A 24,555-nucleotide genomic window follows, 5' to 3' on the forward strand; every position below is an offset into this window, starting at 1 on the left:
ATAGCCACCCTCAACTTATGGATTTTCCATTGGTTGAGGTGCACAATACCCGATGTCGGATCAGGGCCAAGATTGAGGTCACTTTTTACATTAGCCACCCTCAACTTAGGCTTTTGGACTAAGTCGAGGTGCAAATGTCCAAGAGGGACCGGGGCCAACACAGTAGATTGTGGGAAGGTGAGTTAGGGGTTTAGAAATAAATGGTTTAATTTAGGCTCAAAGCATTTGGATCAAATGAAGCATTAATTTCATTTGGTTGGATTCTTTTTAGGCAATTTGTGGATTTATCAGAACAAGGGCCTACAATCATTTCCTAGCCTCTAGAGTAGATTATCTTAGCAGGACTAACAAGGTAAGTTCTAGATTGGCACAAAGTCTATTTGAACAATCAACTATTCTCACACACTCATGGCACATAGTTTCATTATCAGATTATCAGATTACCCAGTTCAAGTTTTAGCTTAAGTCATGCCATCAAGTTGGTTCATTATCATGTCATACTCAGAGCCAACACATTCAACTCATTCTAGTCTACAGATTTTAGCACATATCACAAATTTTGACGGGTATCATTTTTTTTTCCAAAAAGCTTTTGCCATCATGCTTCATTCTTTCTCATAATTCTACACTTACAGTCCTAACATATGTTGGTTCAACAGAAATTAAGCAGTCTCTGCGGGGAAAAAAACATAGGCAAGAAAACCTCAATAGAGGATTATGAGTTGGGTTACTCAGACTTTACCCTATTACTCACAATCAATTTACCCCACCCCAACAAAAAATAGGTGCAATTGTCCCCAATGCACACAAAAAAGTAAAAGTAAATGGATTGGGTGAAGCAAACCTGTGGCGCATAGCGCTGACGAACTATCAACAAACAGGTGGGTCCGATTTCCCGGAGCCCACTGGAACAATACTTGGGTCACCCTCAGTAGTGCCCACATCATCTAGCGTAGCACTCTCAGTAGTGCTATCAATCACGCTCACCACACTATCAATGGTGCTCACATCATCCCTCTCAACAGTCGGAACCTCGACAACAGGAATAAAACTCGAAGCCCAAGCGCACTCTCATGAACCTTTTGCTGGCGCAACTCCTCATCTATAATAGAGGATTTTTGAGCCTATTCAGTCTGCTGGCGCTCCCGCTTCTTTGCTCGTGCCTCCTCAGTAGTGTCAAAGTTGTGGCTGGAGCGGTGCCTCTTCCCATGAGCACGGGTGGGCTCGGGCAATTCTATGTCTTCACTGAATAAAGCTCCAAGTACTGTATCATCAACTAATACATTAGGTGCAGACTCTGGCTCATCTGTGGGCGTAGCAAGGATGGAATCAATGTCGGCCCGGAGACTGTCCAACTCAATCCGGATGGAGGAAAAATCTGTGAAGGGGGCTGGTCGTGCGAGTACTCTCAACTCGAAGGCATCCAGGTGCTTATGAACGACCTAAACCTTCTGATCCACCATGGTTGACATCCTCTTCTCCATCCTAGCCTCAGATTCTGCAATGGACTTCTGCATCTATGGCTTCACATGGTGAAGTAGTGTGGCCATCTGCGCCTCCAATTTTTGAACTTGAGCTGAAGGAACAACAGAGGCTTCAGAAGGCGGGGTGTCTCTAGATGAGTTGGGGGCCTGACTAGAGGCCTGAGAAGAGGAGGCCGGGGCATCATCAATGTGGCCTGGTGGGGTAGGATCTGCTCCACAACATCTACTAAATCAGTACCCAATAACACATCGATCCACGACCCTCTGCGTGGTGCTGCCACAGTTGCCTCGTCCCGAATCAAGCCAATATCTAGGGTCCCCGTTGCCTGTATCAATTTGTCATAATGCCAGATCAGCACTCCAGAGTCCTTGCATAGCTGAAAAATGAGGCACGAAAATGGGTAAGTAGTGGAGGTCTTGAACGCCCTCTCATGAATCTGTGCTAGCAGCATGCGGGCGAAGTTGATCTCGAACCCAGCTACTAATGCTGCCACCATTACTGCTCTATCCCATGTAAGTGCATTGTCGGCCTTTGTGGGCGACACTCTGTTCCGCACCAGCAACCAAAAAAACTTGGCCACCAAATTCAAGGTAGCCTTCTGACTACCCAAACGTGGTGAGCTAACCCACTCTGCATGCTCTCCATCCGCAGCTATGTGCCTGGCCAACCACAGTAAGACAACCTCCCTCTGTTCGGCATTATGCGTAAAGGATCCACTCCTCATTGTATCCCATCTGTAGTCAATTAGGCCGTGTTGAGTGCCCAAGTGTGATCAGGGCTAGGGCCATAGAGGAATCGGTTGATGGTGGTATGTCATATGTCCACCGAAAAACCTCGGACCATAGTAGAAGTGAGAGGGTCCTGGGCTGTGGGCTTGGACCTCTTGTCGATCGAACCTCAGAGAGTGTCAGCATAGGAGGCATAGAACTCCCGCACAATCTCCTCGCTATAAGTCCCGGGGTCTCGTACCTTCTAATCACACTTGTAAAGGTGACAAAGCTGGTGGATGTCGGGAATAGTGTGTAAGCTCCCCGTGAGGATTCTGCACTCTTCAGTAATAAGCCAATCAAACTTCTCTTTCTCATTCCGCATTCTGGCATCTCGATAGATTTGCCATTGCCCCTCAACACACCATCTGTTTGGCTCCTCGACCACCGGATTAGGGTCGTAGTTTCGTGGCACCGAGACTTCTCTCGAACTACTGGCCTTGTCAGACGATGCAGCTTTTTCATGTGAACCTGAGCCTGTGGTGGATCCGGAACCAGAGCCGGAAGCATGGGCAGGATCAGAACTGGAAGCAGAGGCAGACTCTGAGCCGAAAGTAGAACCAACCTCAGAATCGGAAGCAGAATAAGTCGGTGACCTGATCAGTGTGTTCTCCTCATCTGGGAGACAGTGACTACGTCGGTGACCACCTGTCGGGATGTATTCCGAGTATCCCAAGGTGTGGTAGGAGATGTCCTTGTGGCCGGTGGAACATATGCTGGATCCTTTTCTGCGTCTGTGTCTTCATCAATCAGCCTAAAAGTAGGCACCACAGATTTCGATTTTCCCCTTTTGGAGTAGGTCACTTGTTTTTTAGGCACCATGGTACCTGTGGATGCCTAATTAGTACCAAAATAAACTCATGACACACTCGAAAAGATTTTAGAACTAAGAACGAACAAAAATGAAAAACAAAAAAAATTCCAGACAGTGGCTTCAGTGGCCACCTACGGTAGGTATCTACGGTCCATAGGCTGACCTACGGTCCGTGGATGCCCTCCATGATTAGAGGTCCCAAAGAGTTGGACTCTGATGGGAACCACATATGCACAGAACGGTCTGTAGACTGATATACGGACTGTAGTCCACATCCGTGGTTCCACACTTGGCATATTTTGTGGTGTGCAGACTCACGGACTTGATGTACGGTCCGTAGACGGGGTCTCGTGAATCAGATCTATGCCAGGTTTCAGGCATCCTTCATGTTGACCCCAATTTTACCAATTTCAACAATATCACCTAGTCTAATCATGCATTTCAACATAAATTATACTAGTTCATCATTCTAAGGGTTTCGATTACTAAATTCACAGGAATTTTACACAAAACTAGGAATCCTAAGTCGAAACTTGCATTTAGACTCACATTACACTTATTTTATACATTATAAAGACACACAATCACTATCTATCGCCCCAAGGGTGTTTGTAGTTTTAGTTTAGCATGCATTTACATACAATCAACTACCCAAGGTCAAGACCCAATTCCGAACTTTCTATAATCAATCAATGAATCAAAATTCAAAGTGAAAGGAAAGTCTATTACCTTACAAGCAATGGGAATGGGGTGATTGTGTGATGACTCTTTGCTTGCAATACCACAAACTCACCCTTTTGTACCGAACCCAAACACCGGACCTTTTGGGGAATTTGGGGTGAGGAGAATAAAATAAAAAGATTGGAATTATGGGGGAAAGATGTAGGGTGATTGATGGGGAATTTATGGTAATATGGAGTGATTGGAGTAGTGGGAAGGTTTAGAAACGGTTTAGGAGTGAATACAGGAAGTGGGAATAATTTGAAAATGGGGGGATTTTATTTAGGAGGGGTCCAGGTCGGGTCAGGCAGAACTAGGGTTTGGACCCACAAGACTATGTCTACGGTCCGTAGGTCGATCTATGGTTCGTAGATCACATCCATACTTGGAAAATTTAGAAACCTTACCTTGGATCTACGAACACCATTCACGGTCCGTGGAACGAACCACATACCTTCGATGGGGTCCGTAGACTTCTGCACCAGACCTTTTTCTGTAGATTCTTCTTTTTACCCCTGCACATGTAGCAACCATTAGCCCTTTCTTTTTACATTTTCTGGATACGTTTTAGACACGGACCCTATGCTATGTCTAGCCAACACTAAAACAAAATTAAGACAACTATCTAAATGAGTACAGAGAAGAAACTAAACAAAGAAAACTACTAAACGGAAAACAAAAACCTATTGTTGGCTAGATTTTACATCTTGGGTTGCCTCCTAAGCAGCGCTTGATTTAACGTTGCGGCACGACGCATGCCTCTTGATTACTCAGACTTCATCAAGATAGTAGGCCTCAATAACTTCTTGCACACTTTCCGCGTTTCCCTGATAGATCTTGATCCTTTGCCAGTTTACCATGAACCTTGTTCCTTCACTGTTCTCAAGCTCAACCTCTCAATGGGGGAGCACTTTTGTGAGCAAAAATGGCCCGGTCCATTTGGACTTGAGTTTGCCCGGAAACAAGCGCAACCTAGAGTTAAATAGAAGCACAAGATCACCCACAACAAATTCCCGCTTTTCGAATCTTTGATCATGATACCTCTTCATCTTCTCTTTGTACAAGGCTGAACTTTCATAAGCTTTTAGGCGAAACTCATCAAGCATATTCAAGTCACTCATTCTTTGATTAGATGCGGCACCCCAATCCAAATTTAGCTTCTTCATCGCCCACATAGCCTTATGCTCTAGCTCTACCGATAAATGGCACGACCTCCCATATACAGGTTGGTAAGGAGACATACCTAAGGGAGTCTTGTATGCAGTGCGATAGGCCCATAGGGCATCATCAAGGTTCCTTGACCAATCCGTTCAGTTAGCATTCACAGTCTTCGCCAAAATCTATTTTATTTCTCTGTTGGACACTTCAACTTGCCCACTAGTCTGCGGATGGTAAGGAGTGGCTACATTGTGGCGGACACCATAATTCTCAAGTAGCCCCTTGAACAACTTATTACAAAAGTGGGAACCTCCATCACTGATAATCGCCTTTGGTGTACCAAATCTGGAGAAGATATTCTTTTCCAAGAATGTGGTGACACTTTTACCTTCATTGTTGGGGAGCGCAACTGCTTCCACCCACTTTTATACATAATCAATCGCAAAAAGAATATACTTCATCCCATGTGAACTCACAAATGGACCCATAAAATCAATGCCCCATACATCAAACAACTCTATCACCAATATAGGATTCATAGGAAGTTCTTGCCTCTTTGAAATCCCTTTTTCTCTTTGGCAACGATCATAAGTCTTGGCGAAATCATGAGCATCTTTGTGGATGGTAGGCCAGTAGTACCCACACTGCAAAATCTTATGCGCAATCCGAATACCATTATGATGCCCACAAGAAGGCGATGAATGACACGCCTCAAGTGCACTCAACATCTCAACCTCGGGCACACAGCGATGAATAATCCCATCAGCACAACTACGATACAAGTTAGGCTCATGCCAAAAGAATTTCTTCACATCATGCATTAACTTTTTCCTTTGGTGAAAAGACAAATCCAGGGGCACCAAATCGCTTACCAAATAATTAGCAAATTCTGCGATCCAAGGAATCAGATCATGAGAAGCAGCCAATACCTGTTCATCTTGAAAAGCATCATTAATTTCAGCCCTATCACCAAGCTTTAGCATAGCCTCTTCCTCTAATCTGGAAAAGTGATCGGCAACTTGATTTTCGGTCCCCTTTCTATCTTTTACCACAAAATTAAACTCTTGCAGCAATAATACCCATCTAATCAACCTCAGTTTTACATCCTTCTTCACCATCAAATACCTCAATGCAGAATGGTCAGTATGCACTATGACCTTTTACAGAGATAGGTGGTGGAAGAGTTTCTATTACCTCTACTTTTGCTCTATCAACCTCAATGCCCTTCTCATAAATCCGATGACCCAGAACTATCCCTTCTTTCACCATAAAGTGGCACTTCTTCCAATTTAGCACTAGATTGCAGTCTTCACACCTTTACATAACCTCAGCCAAATGATCCAGACATCGATCAACTCACCTACCACAGAGAAATCATCCATAAATACCTCAATAGTGTCCTCCACAATATTAGAGAATATCGACATCATACAACGCTGGAAGGTCGTTGGAGCATTGCACAACCCAAATGGCATCCGTTTGAAGGTGAAAGTCCTATAAAGGCAAGTGAAGGTGGTCTTCTCTTGGTCTTCCGGGGCTATAGAAATCTGATTGCATCCCGAATAACCATCAAGAAAACAATACCAACCCTTACCTGCAAGTCTATCCAACATCTGATCAATGAATGACATAGGGAAATGGTCCTTTTCTGTCCAAGCATTTAGCTTCCGGTAGTCCATGCAGACTCTCCATCTAGTCATGGGCCGCATCAGAACAAGCTCGTTTCTCTCATTAGGAACCACAGTAATCCCACCTTTCTTGGGCACACATTGAACAGGACACACCCAACTACTATCTGCAATGGAATAGATAACTCTGACATCCAACCACTTGATGATCTCCTTTTTAACTACCTCTTGCATAGGCGGATTTAATCTTCTCTGGTGCTCAATACTAGGCTTGTGATCTGGCATGAGTTGGATTTTATGAGAACAGATACCAGGAGGGATCCCAATAATGTCCGCAATAGTCCACCCAATAGCTCTCTTGAACCTCTTTAACACAGAAACCAAACACTCTATTTGTTGCCCATTCAAATCTGCCGCAATGATAACCGGTAAAGTATCATCTTTTCCCAAGAATATGTACCTCAAATGTGATGGTAGAGACTTAAGCTCCAATTTCGGTGCCTCCTCAACAGACAATCTTGCGGGTGGGGACTCACGATTTTTCATGTCTAACTCCAATTTCTTTGGTTTCGAACAATATTCGCACCTATCAAGTGCGGTGACCAACTCATCATACTCTTCAATACCATCACTCTCAAAGTTCATCATAATCGCTGCTAGTGCCTCAACACCTAGTATCTCTTCAATCTTCACCTCAGACCCACTCTCAACTCTATATGTTATCGTAGATACCGATTGAAGCTCACTACTCTGGTTCATAGACCTACAGATATTGAAGGTTGCCTCTTCATTATTCAGTCTGAACTTCATCTGCCTCTTTTCCATATCAACTAAGGCGCGCCCAGTGGCAAGGAATGGTCTCCCAAGGATGATGGGAACCTCAAAATCAACCTCACAGTCAAGAATCACAAAATCCACCGGAAAGATGAACGACTCCATTTTCACTAGTACATCATAGAGCACACCAATGGGCCTCTTCACAATTCTATAGGCCATGAGCAACCGCATCGCAGTTGGTTTTGGATCTCCTAGACCCAACTTCTTGTAAGTGGACAGTGGCATCAGATTAATGCTAGCACCAAGATCACACAATGCCTTAGCAAAATGCAACAACCCGATGGTACATGGAATAGTGAAGGCACCTGGATCCTCTTTATTCTGCACAAGGGATCTTGTAGCAATAGCACTACAATGTTGCAATCTATCATCATCTTCGAAGCTCACTGCCCTATTCTTTGTCAACATATCTTTCATAAATTTTGCATACCCAAGCATTTGCTCCAAAGCTTCTATCAACGGAACATTAATGGAGAGTTATTTCAACATGCTAATAAACCTGCGGTATTTGCCTTCTTCAGTCTTCTTCACTAACCTTTGTGGGAAGGGAGGTGGAGGTCTAGGTATGGGGACAACTTTATGAGTTAACTCCACTTCTTTCTTGGTCGCATTCTCAGACTCTTCACTTATCTCTACCACATCATTATCTTTACTAGTCTCAATTTCCGCCTTAGACGGCATATGTGGATCAATGGTTTACTTTCCCCCTCGAGTAATGACTGCCATACAATGCCTATCAATCTTTAGATTCTGGATGGTGTTGCTAGGAAGAGTGCCAGGTTGATGTGGATTTACTGCAGTTGACAACTGAGTCATCTGCTGCTCAAGATGCTTGATTGACACTGCATGGGCATCAACTTTTTGACAAATACTAGACAAGTCATTTCTCATCTCATTCACATTCTCATCAGTTGCATCAAACCTCCTCAACATCTTCTGCATAATATCCTCAATACGTGACATATTATTTTCAGCTTCCCTAGGAACAGATTCTCGATTTTGAGGGGGAACCTAAGGTCCAACCCGATCATTTCTGTTGCCATAGTTGTTCTGGTTGTAGTTGTTGTCGCAATTGAAGTTCCCATCCCGGACATATTGACCCTCTCGATTGTAGTTTCCATAGTTCCGACCTTGGTTTCCTTGACCCTAGCGCCAATTATCCGTATTGGAACTTTGGGTGTTTGGTCGGAAACCCCCCGTTTGATCATTCACCGCATAAGTATCCTCTTCATAGTAATACTCCTCAACCGGTGGTGGATTCCTAGTCAAATAATTCACAGCATTTACCTTCTCCGCACCTCCACTCAGATGCTTCAAAATCAACCCTAGTTCAGTCCTCATCTGAGCCATCTCCTCACGAATCTCATCTGCAGATTGGTTGTTTGTAGCTTGAACGACAAACGTGTTCCTCCTAGTATCTGACTTTCTAGTTCTCCAAGCTTTGTTGTTTTGAGATATCTTCTCTAGTTTCTCCGCAATCTGCTCAAAAGTGCACTCACCATATGAACCACCAACAATAGTATCAAGCACTGCCTTACTGTTATCATCTTGACCTCGGTAGAAATATTCCTTCAGTGACTCATCATCAATCCGGTGATTCAAGACACCTTGTATGAAAGCAGTGAACCTGTCCCAAGAACCACTCACGGACTCTCCAGGTAGTGCTACAAAATTATTGAGTTTATCTTTGTGGTTCAGCTTCTTGGACACTGGAAAGAATCTTGCTAGGAACACATCTTTCAATTGATTTCATGTGTAGATTGAATTATAAGGAAGCTCGTTAAACCACACAGCAGCATTGCTGGTTAATGATAGAGGGAATACTTGTAATCCAATGACATTCATGTCCAGGTCCGGTCGACCAACACAACTTTTGCAAACACTCCTTAGCTTGGCTATGTGAGCATGTGGATCGTCCGATGCCACACCCGCAAACAAGCCCCTCGCTATAAGCATCTGCATCAAACTGCTAGTCACCACAAATGTATGCCTCGGCGATAGAGGAGGTAGGATAAGAGGTTCGTTAGAATCAACAGTATTAAAGTTGGCCCTGTAATTATTATACAGTCTTGGCCCTGGTTGATCATGTACCCTCACTGCATCTCTCTATAGATTCTCAGCTTGAATCTGATTATTCTCATCACCAACCCTCGGAGGCTTCAACCCAACACCATCACCTACTTCTCCTCCGATAGGATTAGCTGGCACTCCTTGATTATTCATTGTCCGCAAAGTTTTGTTCAGTTCTGGATTGTAGGGAGTAAGTGGTTTTCCTTGATTCCGTGTACTTAACATACACTAGAGAAGGAACCTGAGAGAGACAAAAACAAAAGAAAAAGTAAAATTAGGAAATATTTGACTAAAGTTCAATAATGTAGTTAAACTTAATCTAAAAGCCAAATTCCCTGGCAGTGGCGCCAAAATTTGATACGCTCAAATTACACCTCCCTAAAGAAGCATAAGCAACTGTTATCAAGTAAAGAACCCAACTTGTAGGTTGGGTCGATCCCACGAGGAATATGGTTTAGACTTAACTTTAACCAATGATTATATCCGTTTAGTCAATGTATTTCCAAAAACAAGAAATTAAAGGGGGGGCGGGGGTTGTGAAACAAATTTAGGAAATTATGTAAGTAATTAATGAGCACGATTTAAACTTTAGTTGTTATCAAAATGAGAAAGTAACTAGGGTGTAAGCTCATAACGCGGTAATCCTAGTAATAGCAATCCTTTCCTAGTGTATTACATGCAAAGTGATAAGTTAGGTATCTCTAAATCCTTGGTCCGACATCTAGAGAATTTCACCCCGCACCTTGGTCGAGCAACGTGTGTATAATTCACTAACCCTTACCTTTACCTCATATTAGACATCACATCAATGTATGGCTTAGTTTTCACCCTCACACCAATCGACATTAGACTATTAGATAGTATCACACTAAATCTATGTTGATAATTCTTTTCTCGTTAATTACCTCCTTGGTCTAGCAAGTAGTAACGAGGCAAGTTCTAACGCTGGCCACCGGTAAAAAGATTTTTAAGCGAAAGAATTATCAATGCATGCAATAACATTGTTTAAGAATTACTTAGTTACCATTCATACGTTGTTAATCACTCATGGTTCCCACAACCCTAGTTGCGGGGTTTAGTTACCCATAATCATATAGCAAGAACACAATTCATATTTTTAGATGAAGAAATCATGAACTTACGTAGTAAGTAGAAGAAACCCAGAATCTCAACTTGTATATCAAAGTAAAAGTCTTCAAAACGAACTTAGGAAATTAAGAATTGCTAAAGTTGCAAGTTAATCTCCAAACTCAAGAACTAGAATAAAAGCAAAAAAGCCTAACCCCCAAAAACGAGGTTTACATGCCCTAAATATAAAAAAATAAGTCCTAACTAAAAAGGAAATGAAATAAGGAAATAATGTTTCAAGACGTGTCTTCGATCTACGACACTAACTTACGGACCGTGGATCGACCTACAGTCCGTAGGTCCCTTCCGTGACTCAGGACTTAGACAAATTTTTCAGCTTCCAAAACATCATCATCATTGATGCAAATGATGGATCAACAGTACGGACCGTGGTTTGATCCACGGTCCGTAGATCCTTCGTAGCTCCACTATTAGAATCTTCAAAATCAGGTACTTGGAACCCCTTCTCAGAATTATTTGACGGAGAACCATGGCGGTCCGTAGATCAATCTACGGTCCGTCGATTGCAATCGTGGTTCCACACTTGGTCAAGAATTCCATGATCTCCTTTAATACCTTGCCTTCCCATCTACAAAACCCATCTACAGAATGTGAATGAACCTACCATCCGTGGATCACCTTTGTAGATGCCCTTTTCTGCGCATTCTTCAGCTGTGTTTCTCAGTTTCCACATCTGAACATATTTCCTTCAAACATGATAAAAATACATAAAACCAATGCAAAATGGCCCTAGACACACACAACTCTTAAGTGAAATGTATTAAAAATACCGTAAACTCACGGTATATCAGAATTCAAGGTTATGATTTATGGTAGGAAGGATATAGTGATGATTAAAAATGTTTTAGATAGTTAATCATCTGAAACGGTTGAAAAACACTATATGGGGAGCAAGTCCACGACGCGGAGATGCATTTTAATATTTGGTCGCGAATTAATTTTGAAACAGTAGGGTTCGCGATTTCTACGCGATGCGGAGAGAGAAAGTTCCATGGACCTGGTACAGGTTTTCTTCCCGGCTTTTTCTACCTCATTTTCTAATCCCAATTCGCCTAAATTCAATTCTTTGTCTCAATTTCTCTTTAGATTCAAATACCAAATACATGTACACAAGAATCTAATCAAACACAACTCTAAAATTGACTCAATTTCCTCAAGAACTCATCAATCTCATCTTAACTGAAGTTTATGGTCGTTTAAAGTTGACCCAAAACTTAAAGAAACTTAGGAATCACTTGAATGAACTCTCTTTAGTTCTTCTGAGAACTCAAGGTGTACATCTAGTGACCTTAACACTCAAGAAAATTTAAATTCCTAGGTAAAATCTTACTCACAACGAACAATGGTTCAAGTCTTAGCTCAAAATATTTTCTGGGGTGTTACATATTAGGATTATAAAACTGAACCTAATAAGATTAGAGCCTTAAAACCTTACTAAAAATGAATTAAATCTGATTTGGTAAGGAAAATACCAAAATACCCCTCACTATTTCCGGGTAATTTTGCTTATTTGGACAGCCCGACTTCAAACGGACATATCTCGCTCATACGGGCTCAAAATTTAGCAAATTCGGTGGCGTTGGAAAGATAATTCAAAGAACTTTCATTTTCCATGTCATGGAACACCTAACTCATCCTGTACTGAGAGCTATGGTCGTTTGAAGTTGACCCAAATCTTAGAAGAACTTAGGAATGATTTGAACGAATTCCCTTTAATTATTTTTTGGAACTCAAGGTGCTATATCCAGTGACCTTAACACTTAGGAAAAATTTAAATTCCTTGGTAAAAACTTACTCACTACGAAGGATGGTTTAATTCTTAGCTCAAAATTTTTCTAGGGTGTTACAATATCTTCCACTTGGGATCATTCGTCCTCGAATTACGATGGGACTGGGCATGGAATGGTGTTATTCTTACTAAGGTCTGAGTCTAATGGTATTCTCTTACTATATTCAAGCTTAACCCAAATCCTTAGGTTCGGGTTCTATACCTCTCTATAGGGAATCTCATACCAAAACTATTACTCTTTACCACCACATTGGGCTTATATTAAGAACCACCTAATGTTTAACAACACTACATTCAAGCTTAGTACTCTAACAACTCCATGGACTCCCACTAACCAACTCCTTTGAAACCAACTAAGGGCTATCATTTAACTATTTCTCATAGTAGAACCTCATCCGCCTCTTCCTCCTCATTTATATCCTTAGATGGAATTATCACACCTTCACTATCACGATAAGAATATCAACCTCCTCTTTCTAACATCACTCCATTACTAAAAGGACATGTGAGAAGATATCTCCCATAATCTTTGGAACTCATTACTATCTTACTCAGTTACACTTGACTAGATTTCTCATCTTATCATCTCTCCCTTAGGTAAAACTATGGACCTATTCCATTATATCTAATTGGTCTACATCCTCTTTTACTCTAACACTCGGGAGAAGTTTATCTCATGACTACCAAACTCTCAATAAGCAGGTACTAAGACTTCTTTCTAAGGTGTTTCTGTTATCCTCTTCTGATTACATATCCTCTCGGTAAACCTCATAATGTTCTTGTTACTCTTGTGACTTAGCCACACTTCACTGCCCTTATCTAAACGTTAGGATCTCCTACTGGTACTACTCATATTCATTGCATCAAACATTTCAATTTCTCACATTCTCTTATGTCAAGTCTACCAGATCAAATCTCAAGACAAACATCATCACCCTCGTGTTACCATTCTTTGGATCATGACACTCATCTCAAATTCAACCTTAATGTTCATTACTAAACTCAAATATCAATAGGATTGTTCACCTACTATGCTACACCTCATTACTTGATCAACTCTATAACCTTCTGAACATCATGACCCTCTCAAACAAATCATAATCCTAGCTTAGATCTATCACTTTGTGAATACTTTTGCTCTTCTATTCGACAATTACATTTAGTCATTACCTACACAATGACACTTCATCACAAGCTCCTTTCTAGCTAAAACAGACTCTACCTCATATGATGGAATCTTCACAATTGATCACTTCTTAGTCTACCCATAAGGGAAAACTCCACATTACTAACTTACTAGGTACATGACTATAATAACATAATCTACCCAATTACTATCTCTCTTTCATAGATTACCTTACCTCTGCATACTTTCCTCTAACTCTGGGCACTTTCACTACTATTGCTCATGATCTCGTAACTCGTGCTACCTTTTCTGGTGAAAATACTACTCAAGCTCTAAACATACTTCCTCATAAGAATCTTAGCTGAAACAAGGCTTAAGGATAAGAGTACAACCCGCTTTTAGCTCAAATGCACAATCCATATGAATATGAGTGCGTTCCTTTGAAACTCAACACTTAACTCACTCATGGGATCCTCTCAATCCCCTCTGGAGTCTCATGACTTCCTCAATACTTTTGCTAAGAGTAACTCGTTGATAAATGACTGACTTTTCATTTCAACCACCTCTATTATGAAGGGTAGTCGAATGAATCTAAGAAACACATGAGTATGAATAAATCTATATGACATAGCTCTATTGCACGATTAAGAGTATGAAAGAAGGGAAACTTTTGATAAATGTCTGTAGTCCCTCATTTATAGAAGTCGGTCCCTCACAACCATAAACAAGATCCTACCGACAATGCTTCATAGACACCCTACGACACTTGAACTTTGTGCTCTGATACCAAGTTTTTCACGACTCGAGCCTATACCCTGGATGTGACCGGCACTCGAGAACTATATCTGATCCCCAAGCGAACCCTCATCCTGGCTGACTACAAGCAGAAGAGTAACTCAAGCATACAAAATCTTAAAAACTGAAATAAGAATTCATGAAACTCAAATACAAATCTTTAGCTCAAATGAATAACTCTGAATAAAATAATAAATTCAACTCGCCACAAAATAGGCAACTTAAGTCTATAAAACATTTAACAAAATAAATGAACAGACTTCTGAAACTCTATCGTCTATCTATGAAGCCTCTAACTGACAAAGATGAAAGTCGGGACACGATCCACGACATCCTAACAACTGATATAACTAAAGTAACAAGTGGAACCCTCCGGAAGCAAGGAGGCTCACCATAGCTAACTCGAACTCCATCTGGTATGAACGAAGCTCTTGTTGATGACCCTGAATACATGTATCTGCATTATGAAATTATACAGGCCAAATGGATCAGTACGTGGAATGTACGAGCATGTAAGGGGAATTCTAAAGCATAACATAAGCTTGAACTTGATAAAAGGGAAACATACTTACCTCTCCTCAACTCACTCAACTTAACTCAACTCAACTCAAAGAAACATAGTTCAACTCAATGATAAGATATTCAACTTAATGAAATAAGGCTCAACTCAATAATAAGCTACTCGACTCTAGGTACTTAACTGTGGATACTCAGCTCAGTATAAAGCAAAAATACATATGCAATTTATGGAAAGCTTTTAAAACAGTAGAAATCAACTCAGTTTGTATGCAAGGATACCAAATAAACTCTGCTTGTATATGAAAATACAAAGTAAACTATGTGTATATAAGAATACAAAATATCTTTGTTGGTGTTTCTCTAACCGACAACCATCACTATAAGCTAAGTTGTGGTACAACGTCTTGCCTCATGCTGCCAGGGACGTCCTATACCTTTGCCAGGGGTATAGAACCTACCTCACTAAGTGGATCCACTAGTCTATGCTAAAAAGCACTAAGGAATCATATAAAAAGTATAACCCTTTTATACCAATGCTGGCTACACGGTTTATGGGGACCTTGAATTATCCTAACTCAACTTGTCCCCTAATTAGTGCTCAATACTACTCCAAAAATGTAACTAGCTCATATGCTAAAAAAACATAACTCTTTCTGTGATTTCAGATAATTACTCAAAAACTAGCTCAAAAGCTCTCTTGGAAATAGGTGTTTTCTCTCTTGTTTAAATGTGAAAATATTTACTCTTTGGGAATACTTACTTCCCCTATAATCTTTTAAAGAAAATGAACTTCACTTTTACACTTACTCAACTCAATACTCAAGTCTTAAAATAAGTTTAAAGCATTTGTAAAAGACTTCTTAAAATAGGGTTCATGCCGAATGATGGACGTGAACGACTCAATTCAAGGTTTTCAATTACTATAGACATAACTCAATACTTGAAACTCAACAACTTCAATGATACTACTCATTTCAGGAATATTCAACTCAAGAGGGTTCATGCGGAATTATGGGCATAAACAACTCAACTCAAGGACTTCAATATACTTCTCATCTCCAGACTGCTCGACTTATAAGGTTCATGCAGAATTTATGGGCATGACCGACTCAACTCAAGGATCTACATAAAGATATGGAACTCATGTATACGACTCTTCTCATTCTCATACTTATTTACTCAAAACTTATCTGAAATCGATAGTTGATCTCAATGGTTCCACAATTTAACTCAAAGACTTTCTTAAACTCTACTTTTAACTCTCTTGAATGTGACTTATGAATTCAAGAGTTATGGTTCATAATATGAAAGATATCGTGATGATAAATTAGATTCATGAATACATTCTCCTCATTTTCATACTCACTTGTTCGAGTCTTGAAACAAGTTTAGAAATTGTAGAAGACTCCTCAAAAAGACACAAAGGGACTTTCTCAAAAATGTTCGAAAGAACTCTCAAGACTTAACTCTTAGCTCTACCTTGAATTTGAATTATGAATTCAAGGTCATTATTTGGGGTAGGAAATATATCATGGTAATTAGGAGTGCTTTTAGATAGTTAAACACGAGAAACGATCAAGAAATCATTGTCTGGAAGCAAGTCTGCGACGCGGAGATGCATTTTAATATTAGGTTGCAAAATAATTTTTGAACAGTGGGGTCCGCGATCTCTCCACTACGCGGAGAGATAAATTTCACTTTTAAGGAAGAGGTCGCGAACCTGGTACATGTTTTCTGCCCGACTTTTTTTTCCTCGTTTTCTAACCCCAATTCGCCTAAAATAGATTCTTTTTCTCAATTTCTCTTTAGATTCTGATACCTAATACATGTACACAAGAATCTAATCAAACACAACTATAAAATTGAAACGATTTCCTCAAGAACTCATTAATCTCATCTAAACTCTAGAACGGAAGCCAATTTCAAGAACACAATTCAAGAACATCAATCCTTCAACTTTCTAGAACAATTTAACGTTAAAATTAACATGATTGGCGTGTGGGTGAACTATGAAAGATTAAATAGCTCTTAGGGATCAAACCCATGGAAAACATCCGCAACAAAATATCAAGAACCTCGACGAACGCCTTGATCCTTTCCTCTTTTCTCCTTTTTTCTCTTCTTTTCTCTTCTTGAACTCTAAACTAAAACCCTAGGCATACATTAGGATTATAAAACTGAACCTAATAGGATTAGACCCTTAAAAACTTACTAAAAATGAATTAAATCTGATTTGGTAAGTAAAAGACAAAAATACCCCTCACTATTTTCGGGTAATTTTCCTTATTTGGACAGGCCGACTTCAAACGGGCATATCTCTCTCATACGAGCTCGAAATTTAGCAAACTCGGTGGCATTAGAAAGATAATTCAAAGACCTTTCATTTTAAATCTCATGGAACACCTACCTCATCATGTACTTAGAGATATAATCATTTGAAGTTGAACTAAATCATAGAAGAACTTAGGAATGATTTGAATAAATTTCCTTTAATTCTTTTTGGAACTCAAGGTGCTACATCTAGTGACATTAACACTTAGGAAAAATTTAAATTCCTTGGTTAAAACATACTCACTACGAAGGATGGTTCAAGTCTTAGCTCAAAAAAATTCTAGGGTGTTACATTACTTTATCAAATCTTTCATTAAATGCTTTCTAGACCTTGTAAGCATTTTTAGAATATATAATTCCTTTCCTCAATTCTTGAGTCACAGAACACATGATCCATGATTGTACAATTGCATTACATCTATCTCACTGATGTAACTTGAAGTTATACTGCAGATACGTTTCTATTTTTCAAGATCCATCAATGAATCCTACTTTATTCTTAAATAGCAGATACATTAACATAGATCTACTCTATTATGAGTAATTTTCAATTCCTATTAACAATTAAGGAACAAGAGAGGTACCTGGTGTATCTGAATGTTGCATATATAGTGGATCATTCTAGTCCAATTGAGGAACTGCTCGTGGAGTTATTGATCGTTGTAGTCCAGTTGAAGAATTAAGAAGACGGTGAAAAAGCTCATCAACTATGGATCGCACTGACATCGTGCTCTGATACCATGATAGAATCTGCACTCTAGCCGCCATTGATGAGCTTTAAAGAAGAAGAAAGAAAAGGAAAACTGATAGAGAGCAAATCTTGTGTATTGAATTTTATTATTCACTCATACATTGTATCCTTCCAATGGATACGTTTATATCCAGAATAAATTCAAGTTAGTTACTAACTAACTATCCACTTGTCATTCTCTAATTGGAGACTCAAATAACTAACTCCTAACTAACCATGTACAGTTGTCACCTAATTATTTGTTGATTAATCATTTGGTATTGCTTTCTTATTTCTACAAGTACTTTTATAAAATACATTTTGAAAAATCACGTTTCATGATGAGCTGATTTTAGAAGTTTGGTCGAACAAACTACTAAAAAGTTTGGTAAAACACAAACTAGTTCTGGCCAAAAATACTTTATTTAAAAGCACATCCAGAATTTATTTTTATTTTTTTTAAAAAAGTTAATCTAATTTTAGAAGTTTGGTCAAACGTGTTATTAAAGGGTCAACTTCATTAAACTAATATTCTACCCTTAACCTAGCTACCAACTGCTAGATATTTGTGTACATACCATAAATTATGATAAAACAAATGAAAAATAAAACGACAAAAATGAATAAATAAATATTTAAGTTGAGGCATAGATATTTTGCTCTCTTTAAAGATATTCAAGCTCACTGCGACATAATCTACACTGATTCAACAGTAATACTCTTGACTTGTCCTTAAAGAAATAGCCCAATAACGATGTGTGACTCAAACAAGGATTAGTTAAAGAGTTCAAAGCTCTACCAAATGGACACATTTCTTCAAATATAAAAGGGAAAATTACGCGGTTAAGCAAACTTATACTACTTAATTAGTCATCATAGCTATAGTTTGCTATAATTACCACTCGCGACTAACATTAACTATTAATTATGGAGGTTGACTTCGAGTTTGTATAATTAGTCACATTTGTATAATTTGCAACTAACAATTCTTCGTTTGATTTGTATTTTGTATACGATGGTTTGTATTTGTATATGACAATGATTTCCTTTGGTTTTTTTAAGTTTTATCACCATATACATTCAATCTTTTTTGTATAACTTTTTGAAGTTTGTATAAACGTGTAGTTTTCAGATTTTGTAAAGTATAATTTGTATAACTGTTTAAAGTTCATATGTTTATGGTTGTATCAATTCGTTATTTCGGGTTTTATCATATTTGTATAATTCCATACTTTGTATTACTTAATTATACAAAAACACGCAAATTATGCAAACGTAACCACGAATTATACAAATTATTGTCTTCTCTCGCTCGCCTCTCTCCTCCCTCTCCCAATATCGCTCACCTCTCTCCTCCCTCTCCTAATCTCGCTAGCCAGATATACAAATACATATGTATACCAGTTACATATATACAATTATTTTGATAGATATACATATATAATTCGTCTCTCTTCCACTCTCTGCCCTCTCTCAATCGCCTCTCTCCTCCCTCTCCCAATCTCGCTCGCCACTCCCCTCTCTTTAACATGTAGCTACGAATCATAATTTGCAAACTATAGATATGGAGCGTAATTAAGATATTTTTGAGTGGCTTGGCTATATGCGAAAGTTCCCCAATATAAAATTTCTCTTTTTTGGGTAGTAAATAAGTTGGGGACTTTAAAAAAAGTTTTTTGCCTCAACTCTCTCTTTCTCTACACTAACTTTAAACACATTGCAATACTGCACATCCAATTTTTCTTACACACGAAAGAAAACATCTTTTATATAAGTGTAGAATTTCTTCCACAAATAAATGTCAAGAATGTGAATAGTCATTTAAAGATTTGTAAGGCAATTAGTGATAGAACAGAACATGAGTGGTTATATGAGTTATACCAAAAGTAATAATCACATTCTTACCAATTTATATCAATTAACATATGCATTTAATATTTTAATCTATATCTATATATAATATAAAGGAGAAACATAGACAAGGTAATGTGATACCTCTCTATGACCTCCATTCACATTTATTTATTTTCTCCTTTTGTTGAGATTTTTTTCATAAAATATTTCTTTATTAAAAAAGAAATTCAATCATATTTACTATTCTAATTATATCTAATGAGTTACAAAAAACCTCCATCTTTTTATAATCCTACTTAAATAATATGCCTCTTCAACTTCTTTCTAACTTTTCTTATGGATTATCAAATCTATAAATAACAATCATCCATGAAGATGTTGGATATTCATTTTTCACTCATTCTTTCCATTAGTATAGTTTATTTCGCTTTTGTTTATTAAAAAATGTGTTTGTCACGACCCAAGTCTACACCCTGGACGTGGCCGGCACTCGACGACCATTGTTGGTCCCCAAGCGAACCCTCATCCTGGCTGACTACAAGTGGAAGACTAACTCAAGCATGCAAAAACTTAAAAACTGAATAAACTATATGAAACTTACAAATATTTAACTCAAATGAGTAACTCCGAATAAAATAGAATATTCAACTAGTCAACAATAGGAAAATCAAGTCTTTAATACATTTAATAAGATAAATGAAATAGACTTCTCAAACTCTACTTTCTATCTATGAAGCCTCAAAATGACAAAGATGGAAGTCGGGACAAAGCCCACGACATCCTGACAAAACTAAAAAGTAAATGAAATCCTCCGGAAGAAAGGAAGCTCACCATAGCTAACTCGAACTCCATGAGGTATCAATAAAGCTCATGTTGATGACCTTGAATACCTGTATCTGCATCATGAAAGGATGTAGGCCAAATGGTTCAGTACGTGGAATGTACGAGCATGTAAGGGGAATTCTAAAGCATAACATAAGCTTGAACTTGATAAAAAGGAAACAAACTTGCCTCTTCTCAACTCATTCAACTCAACTCAACTCAAAGAAACATGGTTCAACTCAACTCAAGGAATACTCAAGTGTACTCAAAACTACTCAAACATACTCAACTAAGAAGTACTCAAGGAAAAGATACTCAACTCAGCAATAAAGTTCTCAACTCAGTGAAACTCAACAATAAGGTACTCAACACAATGCAACACATATCAACTCAAGATACTCAACTCAAGAATACTCAGCTTGAAATGCAAACCACCCTTAGTTTGGCTAAGTGAGCATGTGGATCCTCCGATGGTGATCCTGAGAATAATCCCCTTGCTGTAAGCATTTGCATCAAGCTACTAGTCACCACAAATGTGTGCCCTGGAGGTAGAGGAGGTAGGACAATAGGTCCATCAGAGTCTACTATATCGATGTTGCCCCGATAGTTGTCATGTTGTCGTGGGCCTGGTGGACCATGCACCCTCACTGCATCTCCCAATTGATTTTCAGCTAGACCTCGGTTTTCCTCACTAACTACTCTTGGCTGTTGTAACTCAACTGCATCACCAAGATTTACTCCGATAGGATTAACTGGAAGTCCTTGATTATTCATTTTTCTCAAAGTTCTGTTCAACTCTGGATCGTACGGAGTAAGTGGTTCGCCTTGGCTCCGTGTACTTGGCATACACTAGAGTCAAAATCTGAGAGAGACAAAAACAAAAAGAAAAAGGTAAAATTAGGAAATATTTGACTAACGTTCAATAATGTAGTTAAAAATAAATCTAAAAGCCAAATTCCTCGACAGCGGCGCCAGTATAGAGACAGCTGAAAGAAATGCAGAAAAAAGGCATTCACGGAGGTGATCTACGGACCGTAGGTACATTCACGGTCCGTAGATGATGACCGTAGATCAGCAGGCAAGGTATGGAGGAAAAATCAGGGAAATCTGACCAAGTGTGGAACCACGGTGTCCATTGACGGTCCATAGGTTGATCTACGGACCGTACTGTGTATCTGTAGATTGATACTGCGAGGGTTCCAGTACCTGATTTGTGAAGATTCTAAGTATGGAGCTACGGAGGGGATTGACGGACCGTAGATCGATCTACGGTCCGTCAATCCCCTCCGTAGCTCCATACTTAGAATCTTCACAAATCAGGTACTGGAACCCTCGCAGTATCAATCTACAGATACACAGTACGGTCCGTAGATCAACCTATGGACCGTCAATGGACACCGTGGTTCCACACTTGGTCAGATTTCCCTGATTTTTCCTCCATACCTTGCCTGCTGATCTACGGTCATCATCTACGGACCGTGAATGTACCTACGGTCCGTAGATCACCTCCGTGAATGCCTTTTTTCTGCATTTCTTTCAGCTGTCTCTATACTTTTGCGCCTGAACATCTTTCCTGCAAAACATGATAAAAACACATCAGAACCAATATAAAAAGGCCCTAGACACACACAAGTTGTAAGTGAAATGTATTAGAAATACCGTAAACTAACGGTATATCAAGTTTCTCTAACTAAAAACCACCACTACGAGCCTAAGTGATGATACATCATCTTGCCTACGCGGCCAGAACTGTCCTATACTTTGCCGTCATATAGAACGCCTTAACTAAGTGTATCCACTAGTCTATGCTAAAAATCACTAAGGAATCATCTAAAAAGTATGATCTTTTCTACCTATGATGGTTACATGGTTTATGGAGACTTGAGTTATTATGAACTCGTGTCCCCATATCGGTGCTCAATACTACTCCTAAAATATACTCAGCTCATATGTTTTTAAAACAAAACACTTTATTTGGTTGGAGATAATTACTCAAAATTTAGCTTAAAATCTCCCTTGGAAATCAGTGTTTCCTTTCTTGCTCAAATGTGAAATCATTTTAACTATTGGGAATACTTATTCCCGTATAATCTTTGAAGAAATTAACTTTACTGTTACTCTATACTCAACTCAAAAGCTTAAGTCTTCAATCAAAAGTTAAAACGTTTGTAAAAGACTTCTTAAAATATGGTTCAGGCCGAATTATGGTTGTGAACGACTCAATGCAAGGTTTTCAATAACCATAGATAGAACTCAATACTTGGAAATCAACAACTTCAATTATGCTACTCATTTCAAGAATGCTCAACTCAGAGGGTTCATGAGGAATTATGAGCATGAACTACTCAACTTAAGGACTTAATGATACTTCTCGTCGCAAGATTGTTCGACTTATAGGGTTCATGCGGAATTATAGCCATGAACAATTCAACTCAAGGACTTCATAGGTAACATATAATAGTCACATGATTAGAAATATAATCTCAAAGGGGATTAGGAACTCAAAACTCAAGACTTAGAACTTCAAGATACTACACCTCTAAAAGGTACTCAACTGATGGAGTTCATGCGTAAGTTATGGGCATGAACAACTCGACTCAAGGGTTAAAATATCAATAAGGAACTCATGTATACGACTCTTATCATTCTCATACTTACTTACTCAAAATTTCACTCAAATCGATGACGGATCTCAAAGGATTCACCATTAAACTCAAAGGCTTCCTTAAACTCTACTCTTAACTCTCTCTTGAATGTGAATTATGAATTCAAGAGGTATGGTTCAGTTATGGAAGATCTCATGATGACAAAGTAGACTCATGAATACATTCTGCTCATCCTCATACTCACTTGCTCGAGTCTTGGAACAAGTTACTAGAAGTTGTAGAAGACTCCACAAAAGGACTCAAAGGGACTTTCTTAGAATGTTCGAAAGAATTCTCAAAACTTAACTCTTAACTCTACCTTGAATATGAATTATGAATTCAAGGTTATGATCATATTATGAATGATTTCTAGGTGTTTAGAAGTAGCTTAGAGTAGTTAGAATCGGAAAGGAGTGAAGGTACCCTTCGAAAGAACTCAAACGGAGAAACCGATTGCAAACTGGATGGGGTAGGCGACCCTGGGGCTATGAGTGGCACGGGGCGCCACCCCCTAAACTTCAGAGCATAAGTTGTGGCGCTCTGTTTGGCGCAAAGTGCCAGGCCCCAACCCAGAATACCCGACGAATTTCTTCGCTCGTTTTCTCACCCTAACTCGCCTAGAATCGAACGGTTTCTTCCCCAATCACTTGGATTCGATTACTTAACATAAATACACTCTAATATACCCAATACATCCCTCAAAACACTCACTTTCATCTCAAGAAATCATCAAAACCCCAACACAACAAGATTTAGGATGAACTTCAAGAACACTTCTCAAGAACTCATCAATAACTCTTTTATTCAACCTCAAAAATGAAATTTCACTAAAAATAACATGATTGGCGTGTGGGTAAACAAACCCAACACTATGGAAGCTTACATACCTCGTAAGGATTAAGCCCATGGCAAAAATCCGCAATAACATGCAAGAAACTCGACGAACGCTTGATCCTTTCCTCTTTTCTCTTCTTTTCTCTTCTTGAACTATCAACTAAAAACCTAGGCGCATAATAGGATTATAAAACTAAACCTAATAGGATTAGACCCCTAAAACATTACTAAAAATGAATTAAATTTGATTGGATAAGAAAAAGACCAAAATACCCCTTGCTATTTTCGGGTAACTTTCCTTAACTGGCTGCCTGACTTCAAAAGGGAATATCTCACTCATCCAAACTCAAAACTTAGCAAACTCGACGGCGGTGGAAATATAATTCAAAGACCTTTCATTGGGTACCTTGTAGCCCACCTAACTAATCATGTACTTAAAGTATGATCATTTGAAGTTGACCCAAAACGTAAAGGAACTTATG

This window comes from Solanum tuberosum, unplaced genomic scaffold, assembly GCF_000226075.1.
Source record: "Solanum tuberosum cultivar DM 1-3 516 R44 unplaced genomic scaffold, SolTub_3.0 scf00079, whole genome shotgun sequence".
Taxonomy (NCBI): domain Eukaryota; kingdom Viridiplantae; phylum Streptophyta; class Magnoliopsida; order Solanales; family Solanaceae; genus Solanum; species Solanum tuberosum.